We start from the raw sequence: 12,654 nt of genomic DNA on the forward strand, positions 1-12,654 counted from the left end.
CCACACCCAAGACTACCCTTCTCAGGAGACAGATCCTCTCCCCATATTAAGCAGGCTACAGCCTGGGGTCAGGGGTTATAGTTGAAAGAGCTGCAAGACAAAGACTCTGTTTCAGAAGTGCTTTGGGGGCCCCCCTCCTCAGTGGACAAAGGTACTTGTTGCCAAGTTTGATGACCTAAGTTCTATACCCAGGATCCACTCGGTGGAAAGAGAGAACTGACCTCTGACCTCCTAATACCCCTCACATGGCATATTTCGCACCCATACATATACTACACTAAATAAATTAGACACAGTTGTAAAAAGCTCTCAGAGAAACGCAAAGATGACAGAAGAATCAGAAGAACAGAGTAGAGTTGGGCATGTTGGAATGCACCTTTACTCCCAGCACTTGAGGGCAAAGGCAGGAGGATCTCTGTGAGTTCGAGGCCAACCTGGTCTACATAGTGAGTTCCAGGACAGCCAGGGCTACCACTGTCAAGATGTCCAGAGAGAAAGAGAGATGGAGAGGACTTTGAAGCTACTGACATTGTCAGAGTGGTGGTTTGAATGAAAATGGCCCCCCTCTAGCCACAGGGAGTGTCATTATTGTGGGTGTGGCCTTATTGGAGCAGGTGTGGCCTTGTTGAAGAAAGTGTGTCACTGAGCTTTGAAGTTTCAGAAACTCAAGCTAGACTCAGTGTCGCTCTCTCTTCCTACTGGGCAGATCCGGTTGTAGAGCTCTCAGCTACCTTTCCAGCACCATGTCTGCCTGCATGCAGCCATGCTTTCTTCCATATTGATAATGGACTAAACCTCTGAACCTGTAAGCGAGCCCCAATTAAATGTTTTGATTTGTTTTTATAAGAGTTGCCACCGGGCGTGGTGGCGCACACCTTTAATCCCAGCACTTGGGAGGCAGAGGCAGGCAGATTTCTGAGTTCAAGGCCAGCCTGGTCTACAGAGTGAGTTCCAGGACAACCAGGGCTACACAGAGAAACCCTGTCTCGAAAAAACCATGATTTTGCCATGATCATGGCATCTCTTCACAGTGACAGAAACCCTAAGACATTACACAATGTTAAACACAGCTCCACTCCCAGCCAAGTTTACATAGCATTTAGTACCAAACACCACTCCTGTCAACCAATGCCTCAGGTCTGGCTTTCAGCAAAAAGTTTCAAAATATCCTAAAAGGAAAAGCCATAGTCTGCAGGATCAAGGAAAAAAAAAAAAAAAAAAAAAACCACCCAGGCAGGACGTGACTCAGGTGACTGACAGGGAGGCAGACCAGACTGAATGAATGTACTGAGATTCCTATGGAAGACAGCAGGCGGCAGGCGGGAGAAGGGGCAATGTGATGCAGTCTTAACCCTGAGCAAGATGATAAAAATGTAAGACATTAAATATAGATGTCCTCAGTGGGTAGAACACAGACTGGATGTGGTCAAAGGTCAACAGAAGCTCTGTAACGGAAGAGAGAAAAGAACACAGGTTAGATGAGCATATTTTAGCAGAGAATCAGAGAGAAAATCTAGAAAGACTCTGAAGAAACTACTTCACAAGGGTAGTAACCTTTGATTTTTCCGCCAGAGACAGAGTGAGCAAGGAGAGAGTAGGGGTAGGGGCTGGTGAGATGGCCAGATGGCTCAGTGGTTAAGGCCTGAATGGTTCTTCCAGCAGTCATGTCTGGCCTCACACAACTGCCTGAAGCTCTAGCAACAGGGGGATCTAATACCCTCTTCTGGCCTCCACATTGTTCCACTGTGCTTGAGTGGTATATACTCACACAGATGCAGACAACATACACATAGTTAAAAAATAAACCTTTCAGTAAAAAAAGAGAAGAGAGAGAGAGAGAGAGAGAGAGAGAGAGAGATATTAAAAATTTAAAACACTTGAAAGCAAAGCCAGTGACTTGAACCGTACATAAAACAAAAAAAATTTTTTTAGAAGTAAAGGAGAAAGATTACAACAGGGATCTTACAACCACCACAGGGGAGAGAGAGAGACACAGAGACACAGAGAGACAGAGACAGAGAGACAGAGACAGAGAGACAGACAGAGAGAGAAACAGAGAGGCACAGACACAGACAGACAGACACAGACAGATAGGCAGAGAGACAGAGGCTCCTAGGGTGGCTCTGAAGAGATGCATGTGCAGCACAGAGCTCGCGGGCTAAGGGGGATTGTCTTGTGGCATTAGTGCTAACGGCTAGGCAAGTGTCCCTGGGCACAGGAGGGCAGAGGTCTGGCTTACCTTTGCAATGAATAAGTCAACAGACAGAGAGAACAGCACAGTGGCCACACCCAAAGAACATACATCCTCCACTCCAGCCTGTAGACCTTGGGTGGCAGAATGAACAGCAAGAGACTGGGCAAGAGGGGAGCAGGGCCGTTTGTGTCTGATGTCTCCACCCAGCTGTGATGGCAAATGTGTGTGCAAGTCTCACGCATCACCATCTTTTGAAACACGGTTTCTGGGTGGGAGATGGTGACACCTAGCCCCTCCTCTGTACCCTAATGCTTATAAATGGTGACGATACTGTAGGATCCTTCCAGAACCACAGGACATACCCCTTCTGTCCCCTTTAGACATTGGGACCCGTGGACGGGAAGGCCCATTTCCTTGGAGACAGGTCTTTTGAGTCAAGACTGCGTGCACTTGGCTGCAAAGCAAAAGCTCTCTGCACCCTAGGGCTTGTGGTCCAGGGTCCAGGGAGGTGAGAGGCCATAAGCTCCTTGGCAACAGGCAGGGGTCCCTAGGCAGGGGTCCCCAGCAGGCCAAATGGCCACATAGGTGCCCCCCTCCTTATAGTCAGTCCATGTTTCCGGGCCTTTGTGTCCCTGTCTGTGACAGGACAAAGCTCCTTGTTCTCTGCTTTTCTGGGAGAGTTGCCATGCCAGGACCATGGCCAGGGAGCAGGATGCCTCTGCCATACAAATTAGACCTGCAAGTTGGTTCTGCCAAGATCTGTGGGGCTGGTGATCTCAGACCAGTGTCATTCTACCCTGGAAGTGTGTGCCTGTGTGTGTGTGTGTGTGTGTGTGTGTGTGTGTGTGTGTGTGTGTGTGTGTAGGGAGGAGGGTTTGCTCTGCAGGGCCACAGAAATGGCAGAAGGCAGCTGAGGAGGTGTGCTGTCATAGGGACTGTTCCTTGCTGCAAACTCAGAGTCTGAGGAGGTGTGCTCAGCATGGTCCCTGTGAGGGAACAAGTAATACACTCACATGCTTCAAACCTCAAGATGAAAAAAAAAATGCTTTGAAAACTTTACAGCCCCTTCTACCTGGCCCTCCTGTGTCCCCAGAGGAGCTTGAACCGGCTTTTGTGATTCCCACACTATTACAGCAATACAAACCGGAATGAATGGGAATATGTATTCTACTCTCTGCTCTTTTCATGCAAGGAAGATCCGGAATTTTCATTGTTTTCTTTTTAAACATAGCAGCCTGTCCTGGAGGCCTCGAGAGCTATGCACAGCTGTGGTACTTTGTGGTGAACTCTGGGCTTTTAAATGAAAACTTTGTGGGTAGGAATTTTGTGGTGAACTTTTGTGGGTATGTCTGTTTTTTATGACCCTCTTTTCCCACCATAGCTGTGCCCTCAGCCTCGCTCCTAGGGACTTGCCTGGGCTACAGGTCATGTGGTCCCCATTTTCTAATTTGTTTTCTTTAATGTATATGAGTATTTGCCTGCATATATGTCTATGCACCTTGTGGGTGCCAGATACCTGTAGAGGCCAGAAAAAGGTCTTAGATCCCCTGGGATTACAGTCGCAGACAGTTGTGAGCTACCATGTGTGTCTTGGGAATCAAGCCCAGGCCACTGCAAAAGTGGCAAATGCTCCTAACCACTGAGGCAGCTCTCCAGCCCTTCTTTGATATTTCCCAGTTGTGTACTTACATTGTGTGGTTTTGAATGGGAGTGGCCTCTCAACAGGCTCATGTGTTTGAATGCTTAGTCGCCAGCTGTCGGAACTATTTAGGAAAGATTAAGAGATATGACCTTGTTGGAAGATGTGTGTCACAGTAAACTTTTACATTTTAAAGATGCACACCATTTCCAGTTAGTACCTGTCTGTCTGTCTGTCTGTCTGTCTGTCTGTCTGTCTGTCTGTCTGTCTGTCTGTCTGATGGTTGTGGTCTTGACATGTAAGCTCTTAGCTACTGCTCCAGCATCATTCCTGCCTGCCTATTGCCTTGTTTCCTGCCACAGTGGTCATGAACTTGCCCTCTGCCAACAAAGCTTTCCTTCTATCAGTTGCCTTGGTACTGTGTCTTGTCACAACAATTTAAAAGTAACTAAGACAGCGCCCCTTGATGGTACGTCTTTTTGACCCTCATAAGCCATGTGGATCCTACATCCATAGAGAAGCTGCTGTGGCCAGCGACCGTTGTCAACATTACACACACATCTATGAAGACCTGAGGTAGGTGTCGCTGTCCCCAATAGTTCATAAGAAGCCAGCTGCCCACCTGGGGTGGGTCTTCACTGTCACAGAGGAAGCTAAACCCTAAGGGGCTGCCAGGGTTGTCACTGCTCTTCCCTCCAGCCATGACCTGCCAGCTTCATTAGGCCGGATGCTTCAGCTTTGCCTCTGGCATGAAGAAGACATGAACAGAGACTCAGCTGGGCTGAGGGCCACAGAAATAAAAGCAGATGGAAACATCTGTTCAGAGTCTCTGGGATTTGGGGATATCAGTTACCATAGCACAGCAGTGTAAGCTGTGAGTGGAGCAGTGAGCTGTGCAGAAGAAACTAGTGCCAGGCTAAGTATGGTCTCTGGCCCGCTGGGGACCAAGGAATAAATACTGCCTTAACAGGGGAGGTGGAAGCTAGAGAGTTAAAGCTACAAGGATGAAGAGTCATGTAGCTAAACTGAGAAGCCAATCAGACCTCCCGATGGCATGGCCAGGTGTGTGGTTGGATGTAGGATTCCACCACCAGGGTGAGGTTTAAGGTGGACATGGAGCTCAGATTGAAGGTTAGGAGCCAGGCACCCACGCAGCCTCCAAACACAAGGACTGGAAGTCCACAGAAGTGCTCGGAGGGGAGACACTGCTGGAGGTACCCTGCTGTGATACATGGAAAGACTGTGTCCTCAGAGCCCAGGCTGCCTTCAAATTCACGATCCCCCTGCCTCTGCCCCCAAAGCTGCTGAGAAATCCAGGTGGCACCACTTGACCTAGGATGTTTTAAGCTGCCCAAAGAGAAACTCCAGGTAGCAAGGAGCTTGGAGACTTGGAGGTCTACGTAAGCGTTGCCTCTCAGCTGACCCGAGACGACACTGTAAGAACCCGGGAGTGGGCTGTGACGTTGATTGCAGTTCCCTTCTGTTTATGACACATGGATTGTTTCCCAGGTTCAGCAATGGAGTGCACAAATTAAAAAACCCAGTAACCTGATTCAAAGGAGTCCTAATTACACCTATGGTACATAAAAATATGCAATAAAATGGAGGACTCGGATATGACATGCAAATTCTCACTTAGCTTGCCTACCATGCCTAAGGCAGATCTGATTCATTCTCTCTCTCTCTCTCTCTCTCTCTCTCTCTCTCTCTCTCTCTCTCTCTCTCTCTCCACCTTTCTCTCCCTGCCTCCCTCAATCTCTCCCTTACCCCCTCCCTTACCTACCCACCCCCACCCCGCAACAGATAAGAAGGAGTGGGGTGCAGTGGAGTTAAGCAGCCAGGCACAGAGCACTGGATTAGAAGCCTCTGCTATGGAGTCCAGCAGCACACAGTACCCAGCAGCGAGCCCCGGGCTCCCTCTAGTGGCCAGAACTGCTGAGTGCGCTCACAGTACCTCACCTGACAGGGTGCTGTGCCTGAGGCAGGATGTCCCTTCCCATCTTTCTCCAACGTCCTAGTAAGAGCTTTGGCCATATCTGGAAATGCCTCTGGCCTTGCTGTGAGTGAACAAAGGGCTAATGTGCACAAGCGAGCCGACAGACCGGAGACTTAAAAAGCATTCCCAGTAGGCCATAACTTGATGGGAAGTGTGAGTTTAGGGGACACTAGGATTAGAATGGAAATTTTTTTGGCAATGAAATTATTTTAAAAACGAGACCTAGCCAAGGTTTTATGAAAGCCAAACACATGTGGGCTTGACCTCTACCACACTGCAGGTTTGGTTCCAAATCCCGGTAATAAAGGGAGCAGCAGCATGACAAGTGACTGCCATCTCTTAAGGACAGCTAAGATGAATCGCCATGTCATCTAGTCATCTTGCCTTTGTTTTTAGTGGGTGTGTAGCTATTACACATATACAACACCAGCATCTCCTCTGGTGCTACCCCTCTCCATGTTCCTCCAGTCCCTCCTACCTTGCTTCTTGGTCTTAGCCTTATTGACTTGCCTTGCCAAGGGATCAAGACAGAAGTATCCTTCTGCGGCCAAGATATAAGAGGTCATAGCTCCTGCCAGGGTCTCCCAACAGTGGCTCAATGAGGATTTTGCTGAGGTGCCTAGTGATAGTAGCTCAATCACCTCAAGGCATCCAGCCAGTTCCAGTTAACTGGCGGCCCCAGCAGCCTTTGACTACCACCATATACGCAACCCACAGAAGAGCAAGTGCACGCAGCCCTCCCTATGGGCTTTTATCACCATGTTTAACAAGCAGGAGTAGACATCTAAACTTCACAACGCCACAATCCACTGGCTGAGAGCTGGTGTCCTCAGACATGTGTAGCCCTCCTTTAGAGAAGCAGCAGGCACTCTCAAGTCACAATAAGACCAAAGAACATCAGTGGGGTGCCAGTACATACAGGAGTCGCTTGTGTGTCCTAGCAACCACTCTTTTAAACCAAATGAGTATAGCTTCATGATAACACAATTGTCTGGAAACAGCATCAACTCCTTGGGTACATCCAGTTCCTGGTACAACCCTCCAGGGAGGCTGGGACAGGTTGCAAAATGAGCTCCCTGATAGACCTTTGTGACCTGGGAGGTTTCCAGCAAAATTGACAATGTGGTTCTGCTTTTGAAGGACTGGGCATGTTCTCCTTTGCCACCACAACCTCACTGCACAGTGCACTTGATATAAAATGGAAGCGGAGGTGGCCAGTCTGGTGAGTCTCTGAAGGAGACTGAAGTACGTGCCAACGGCAGCAACAGTGGAGAACCACGCCGATGCCAAGTGAGCAAGTTGCCCTGCTCTGTTCATGAGAACAGCTGACAGTGGGCAGCTCTGCCAAGCCTGTATGCTCTGAGTGCCCAGGCCACACGGGCTGATGACCTCCCAGGAGAACCTAGCAGCCCTGGGGTAGCACAGTTCTGACTGGCCTGGCAAGGGTTTCTAGCTACCCCCTTCCTCTACAGAGGTTAGTAGATCATTGCATTCATGAGTGGCATTGGCCAAGGCAAAGGAACCTCAGCCTGTGGAAGGGAGACGCTATCTACAGGCCACACTTGTCTCTAGGGAAAACTTCCATGTGCTCAGCATGTACAAATTCCAGTGTCCTGACTCCAGGTCTTTTCCCCAAAGCCAAGGAGAAAAGTGTTAGAGGTGTGAAACAGAACAACGGAGGAGGTAAGATGTGAGACAAAAATTAAATTAAAGAAGGATTTTTTTTTAGGATGGAGGGGACCCAGGCACACATTTGTAGTGAGGGAGCGAGGGACGGGTATGTGTGAATTCCTGAGTGAGTGTGTGTTGCTGACAAGGGCAGAGCCATATCAAGGAGCCATTGCCTCAGATCCAGCAGAGTGGCAAAGCCTTCCCCAAGCAAGGCTCTAAGGGATTGCAAAGTCACCCTCTGGTCCAAGAATCAGTGTTTACAAATTATTGACCATCGGGTGCAAAGATGAGCAACGGCAGCTTCCTCCTCCAGGACTGCAACCTGAGACTCCTCCCCAGCAGAGACCTCCGTATGGAACTACCTAATCCTGCTTCCCTGGGCCCCACCACAGCAAACGCAGTCCACCCCATCCCAGCTTTTCCATATGTGTCTGCCCATTCACAGTTCCTGCATTGTCCCAGTCAGCTTTTCAGGACCATGGCATGCAGGATGTGCTGGGATGGGCTGAAGGGGATAAGCAATAAATACAGGAGGCCCACTGCTTCCACAGCGGTGGCTTGTTTCAATGGTGGCTGAGTTCGATGGCCTTTCTGCCTCAGCGTGGTGATAGTGACAACAGGAGTGGTCCTCTCAGGTGCCCACACTCATGGGGAACTAACTTCCTACACCAATTACCAGCTTTGTGCCTGGGAGCAGTGCTTCACGGGAGGGTGACTTCGCTGGCTTGTACCATCTGACCAGTAATGACATTCTATAAGCACGTGTTCCAGGGGGAACCTATAGATTCCCACACAGGAATTCCCACAGCTACCCTTCCTGGAACTGCCTTAGGCACACAACAGGAGAGCCCAGGGACTTTGATACAACACAGTGGGTACAAGCTAGTGGTTGCTCAACATGGGCTACCAGAGCCTAGCCAGGGATGGAAACCAGAGCCTAGCCCAGACTGGAAACTAGAGTCTGCCACTCTGCTCTCCCTTTCTCCCTTCTCAGCTGAGCCCCAGCTTCCCAAGCCAGCAGGACCTACCGGGGGTAAGTTGCCCTGGCCTTACCTGACTGGATCCTGTCTGCCATCTTCAGGATTGGGTACAAGTGGGAGCATTACAAGTTGCTGGGACCCAGGGGGTGTCTGGGGTCATGTATCTATCTGCAGAATGACTGCGATCATCTTCCTGCAGACAGGCCTGGGTGATATGGAGACCAAGGTGAACTGACAAATGTCCCTTCCTGGGATCTGCCGCTGGAGGGAGAATCCTGAATCAGGCAGCTCATAAACAACCACAGGACACATGGGAGCTCCCATCCATGTGCCTCCGTGGCTGCTTTTGTTCTCCCTGAGCTCCCTTTGCTGAGGAGAAGTAGAAGTCTGAAGAGCTGTCTGCCTGGCTACCTGACTCGGGCCCTGCATCCAGGTCCCCTCAGTCAGGAGAGGCCAGAACAGACTGAATGACATAACCCAGGGATTCGACACCTTAGGGCTTGTTTCCCTCCTGCTCCAAATCTCAGGTCCTGGCTCTCCAGGGCAGTGCCCTTCCAAGCAACGGCTCGCCCACTGCAATACTCTGCGACTCGACCGTCTGCGCATTGGAGGGAGGGAGTTATAGAATTCTCAACATCGGCCCTGACTTCTCAAATGCTTCAGCCCTGAAGGGACCTTCTCAGAGCGGCTGGCAGACTATGGAGAACAAAGAAGGGTTTCCAGGGAGATGTGGGAATGCAGTTGGGCACTTGGGGTTGCAAACGTCTCCCCCCATCACTACCCCACATACAAAATAAATATGTTAATGCCTCATGGGACTCAAGAAAGAGACAGGGCATGCCTGTGGAGCTCCGGTGGTCAGGATAATACGGCACATAAAGGGCACTGAGTCGCCAGCCCTGCAGCTCTGGGACAAGTCCAAGTAGAGATGGCTGAGTGAACTGTCTAATAGGACCTCATTCTGACTATGGATGACATCTGTCTAGAGGCCTTTATCTAAGTAACAGCTTTCTGTGGGATCAGTCTCATGACGAGCTGGCCAGTCCCTTTCAGCATCTCTCATCGCTGCGGAAGATGGGGCGAGCAGAAGGAGCCATCTCTACCTGTAGGGTGGGTTTGTTCATCCAATCAGAGATGGTGGGTGGGCCTGAACACAGACTAGCAAAGGAAAGGGGCATGCACTCTGAGAGGAACAGTTAGGAAAGCCACCGTGAGGGAGGAGCTGAAGGGTGACTGGCACTCATGGAAAGGGGTTTAGGGGAATGGTCATCTTCATGAATGGCAAGTAACTGAGAGGGAGTAACTGTGAGGCTTGTCACAGCATCCTGGAGAGAGAGCCTGGGATCTGGGAATAGACTGAGAGGATAATGAAGCAGAAGCCGAGAAAGCCTCCTGCCTCCACAGCAGTGGGCCCCATGGCTGGCTCTTCATTCCATGGAACCTTCTTGGGAACCATTTGAAATGAGTCTACGTGTCCAAGGCCTGGAAAGTCCTACCTGTTGGCTGCCTTGACTGTGGAGACCTCCCACTCCAGTGACTGACCTCTTGTGGGGACACCAGGCAAGCCCCTAGGCTGAGGCAGCCTCTGCTCCTGCAGGGGCTGGAAGCTGACTAGCACAGTGTCCCCGAGCCAGACCACAGGGACAGCCACTGTGCAGGAAAGGTCTCCAGGAAAGTAAGGTGACTTTCCACAGGCTGTTCCATCTCCTCCCCAACAGGCCTGATTGGAACTGAGCAGTACAGAGAGAGGGCAAACCCCACAAGTGGCTACATGTGTCACTGCCAGTTAAATACGGCTTCTAGATCTTTCCAGAACAGCCTGGAAGGAAAACGGAGATGGCTACAGGTCAGGGCCTTCTTGAGAAGCAAAGGTTCTCACATGAATCCGCAGTGAAGTGCAACTCTCCCAGACCTTCACCTGCGTGTGTGAGTGTGGGCGCTCACAGGCTGTGGTGGGGCATGGAGGTCAGAGGACAGCTAATGTGGACAGCTATCTGTTCTCTCCTCCCACCTCATTTCAAGGTAGGGTTTACCTCATCCAGCATTGATATTGTCATCCACTACTTCCCCTGGATTTTTGCTGTCCCACTTCAGCAGACAAGCCCAACCAAGATTCATTCTCATATTTCCCCTCCCTCCCTCCCTCCCTCCCTCCCTCCCTCCTTTAGAGAGGGCAGAGAAGCCATATGGTAGGATCACCCATCTTGTACTAACACAAAACACAGATAAAGGAAACCTACCATTCATCCACCTCTCCATCCCCGATCCATCCACCCACACACCCATCTGTGTAGTCCTCCTCCTCCTCCTCATCTCCTTCTGCCTTTCCCCCTTCTATCCACCTACAGAGTCACTCATCTTTACATCCATTCTTACATTCACCCTCTATCCCCACCTCCCTTCTAGCCATCCCTCCACACCTATATACGCATCTCTTCCTCCCTCCCTTTCTCTTTATTCCAGTTCTGATTATTTTACTTTTCTATTTATTATTCATTTAGTCAACTTGACATAAGCTAGAGTCATCTGGGAATAGGGACCTCAGTTGAAAGAAATGCCTCCATCAGATTGGCCCAGTGCAGCCAGTGCTAACCCAGACAAGTGGTTTGGGATCATATGAGAAACAGCTGAGTAAGTCATGGGGAACAAGCCGATAAGCAATGTGTTCCCCCATGGCTTCTGCTTCAAGTCCCTACCTTGGGTTCCCACTCTGATTTCCCTTTTGGACTGGGACTGGGACCCGTAAGCCAAATAACCCCTGTCCTCCAACTTGCTTCCGATCATGGTGTTTTATCAAAGCAATAGAAAGCAAGCTAGGCTACTCATGCTATTTGGCTGTCTGCTCATTCATGTATCTTTCCATCTATAGACGTGTGTGTGTGTGTGTGTGTGTGTATCCTTCTTTAAATGCCCCCATTTATTTATCCTTCCACCCACCCATATCCTTTGTCTCCTGCTCTCCTAGTTAAGGAGTCAGAAAGACTGTTCCCGAAACTGTTTGTAGATGCCTCTGCCAACAACAACCCATCCTTCCTAGAAACTGGAGAGACTGCAAATTCTTCCTTTTCTTGTACATCTAACTTCACCTTCTCAGTTGAGTCCTTTCCTGTGGCTTTTAAATTCATACACTCCCTCCTTAAGCCCACCCCCCCTCCCAGACACCCTTTGCTTACCTTCTTCTCCCAAGCCAGACCCTTCGAACTTGTTCAGCCTCTGCACTGGCTCTGCCCATCATTGGAACACAGTTCCCTCTCTGAAGTTCTAGAGGACCTACACCAGCAACTTTGTCCCCAAGCTTGACATGCTGGCCTCCTGTATTGCTCACACGCCTGGTTGCACAGAGCCCCTGAATTCACTCTGCCCACACTGCATGCTGCAGACCTCAGCTGTCTATGCTGCCCAGTGTCTTTTGCCTAGCAGGTGGCTTCCAGCTAAGACAGCTACTGGGAATCCCCGGGTACAAGGCAGAGGGAGCTAAATGGGTGAGCCTGCCTCCCAACTACATCAAGTGCCAGGTAAACGCTGTACCACAGAGCCACATGCCAGGAATTCATCTAGGTCTGCCTGCCCCTTGTCCTTGAGCTTCCAGCCTTGTGGGTGGAGTTGGCTCGCTACTGTCACTGTCCCCTTTTCATCCTTGAGCTTCCAGCCTCATGAGTGGGGTTGACTCTGTTCTGTCCCTAACTCTACCACACCCACGCCTGTCACTGCAGGATCACATGACCTGTCCCCATTTTGTCACTGGGGTTGGACTTCCTCCTGACACCGAATGTGCTATGTCCATTCCTAGCCCTCCCTGGGCACATGCCTGAGGACTGACCTGCAAGGCCTGTGCCCACAGCTGAGTCCAACAGAAAGTCCTGGCTAATCAGAGGAGAGAGGGAGGGAGGTGTGTTGTTGGGCTAGCTGCCATCACTGTAATAAAGTAATTGACTGATAAAGAGAAAGGGTTATTTCACCACATTCCTTTGGAGATTTCACTCAGTGATTACTTGGCCCCTTGCTTGGCCTTTGGTCTGGGGCATAGGAGAACAGAGAGCTTACATCGTGAGACAGGGAGCAGAGGGGAGAAATGGGCACCAGGGTCCCGGAGCCATCTGGACTTCCCACAAGGGTCCACCTCGAAAAGGTTCCCACTCCAATGATGCCACTCTGAGGACCAAGCCCTAAACAC

The 12,654-nt window shown here is 50.2% G+C and overlaps 1 long non-coding RNA gene across 1 annotated transcript; it reads right to left on the reverse strand.

The window, feature by feature from the left end:
• Positions 1-1,230: 1,230 nt before the first annotated feature.
• LOC115063411 lies at positions 1,231-12,206 on the reverse strand. Its single transcript, XR_003843279.1, has 3 exons — positions 11,654-12,206; positions 3,884-3,957; positions 1,231-1,445 (listed from the first exon to the last, which is right to left on the reverse strand). It is a non-coding gene; the product is annotated as an uncharacterized LOC115063411 (long non-coding RNA).
• Positions 12,207-12,654: the final 448 nt, after the last annotated feature.

The sequence above is a fragment of the Mus pahari genome, chromosome 2 (genome assembly GCF_900095145.1).
Source record: "Mus pahari chromosome 2, PAHARI_EIJ_v1.1, whole genome shotgun sequence".
NCBI lineage: Eukaryota > Metazoa > Chordata > Mammalia > Rodentia > Muridae > Mus > Mus pahari.